Genomic DNA, 1,788 nt, shown 5'->3' with positions numbered 1-1,788 from the left:
ATTTTACAAAGCTTTAACCCCATTAAAGGCATGTTGAGGCACGTGGCCAGGGCCGTCGGACTGCGGGGACTGCGGGGACAGTTGTGGGGGGGCCCAAGGCAGAGGGGGGGCCCATGACCAAAAAAATATTTTACTTTACGGCCCAACAATCGCTACGGACCCCCCCCCCCCCCCCCCCCCTCCCCCGTCAACAATCGCTACGGACCGCCCCCCCCCCCCCCCCCCCCAACAATCGCGCCCCCCCCCGTCAACAACCTGGCGCAGGGGGGCCCATCAGTACCTATAGTATAGGGGCCCAGGATTTGGTGCTACGGCCCTGCACGTGGCCACGTTGGTAAACCTCGTTGGGTCTCTGCCGCTGTTCCTATTATACCGGCGGATAAATGACTATAGCGCCCGACGCAAATCTAAAAAGGGTTGCCCTGAAGTAGCCTAAATACCCGTAGGTGTGGTTTGGGCGTAGCGTGCAATAAACCAATGAAAGTGCCATCTCTCATCCCCTTTAAGAGCCATGAGCGCATTTGAACCTGACAAGTTGATACTTTGACTACGCATTTGCAGTCTCCGATCAGAGAGATGCATCATGACCACATGAATTTCAAACTTCAAATGGCTCAGTTTGTGGCCAAATAATATAGTCTAATTCACACATGGAATAACGTTTTCTTCGCCATCTTCCGAAATAGGCTACTGAGTCGTCATGTAAATTTCGGCAAAGAAAACTTAAAACACATAGCCTATGATATGCGATCCTGCATGTGGCCACAACTGTTGGTCTATTTAATGATATGCGGCAATACATTAACACACATCGTTTCTTACCAGTATTGTATACATTATCGTTATCGACTTATGTTCCTAATATGCATGTGTTACCCCGTTAATGAGCATTGCCATGGACTGTATTATGCGTTACGTGTTTAGTTTGCATGTGTTTAAACACACACGCGCCTGTTTTCTCACGATCAAATACTCATAAATCCTAAAAGTTATGGGCTTGAACACGATGTTTTCTATAAGGTGTTTGCAGATGCATTGATTTATATACAACTTATTACCGCTGTATCAGCTGTTCTTTCCCAAATAATTTAACCAACGTTATCATTTACCGTAAAACGAGATTTTGTTTTGGAAGGCTTGGATGTAGCCTACTTTGTTTGAGTTTATTATTGTTATTATTATTACTTTAACGCATGGCCTACTAAAGTGTTCATTCATGCAGCCCCTATGGAAGAAAAATGTTTGCACAATCCACATCATCATCATAATATTTTAAATAGGCAAATTGTTTGCATGTATGTAATGTGTATAGCCTACTGGTGTGTAAGCATGTTGCAGTTCCGACCTGCCATGGTAGGCCTACGTCAAAATAGCAACACCAACTACACTATCCGCTAGTGCACTTAGACCAGGTAATTGTCGGTCAGTTGCGCAACTGCTTTATCGATCTGTAAGATAGCACCATGTATCATTTGCGCCGGAACACGCCTCTGCTTTACACCGACGCGCCTCTCAGGGCGCAAGTTTAGTGGCGCAGGTTTGCTGCGGGGGGAAATCGGCTTTGCGCTGGGTGCAAACTAGCAAAGATACATGCGTCGGTGTAGAAAGTAAATTGCTCTGGATGCAAGATAGGGCCCTAAGTGTAGTGGCTGTTATTTATCAATGGAGGCAGCTGCCACCCTGAAGGATTGTTCTGCACATTAACATTTAGATTTCGCACATAAAAATGCTAATCACCATTGGTCTTTTCAATTGACCTAGTTAGGATTTGCCCTCCTCAGACAGGAA

Source organism: Gadus morhua, chromosome 16, assembly GCF_902167405.1.
Source record: "Gadus morhua chromosome 16, gadMor3.0, whole genome shotgun sequence".
Classification (NCBI taxonomy): Eukaryota; Metazoa; Chordata; class Actinopteri; order Gadiformes; family Gadidae; genus Gadus; species Gadus morhua.
Note: the sequence above shows the minus strand (reverse complement) of the source record.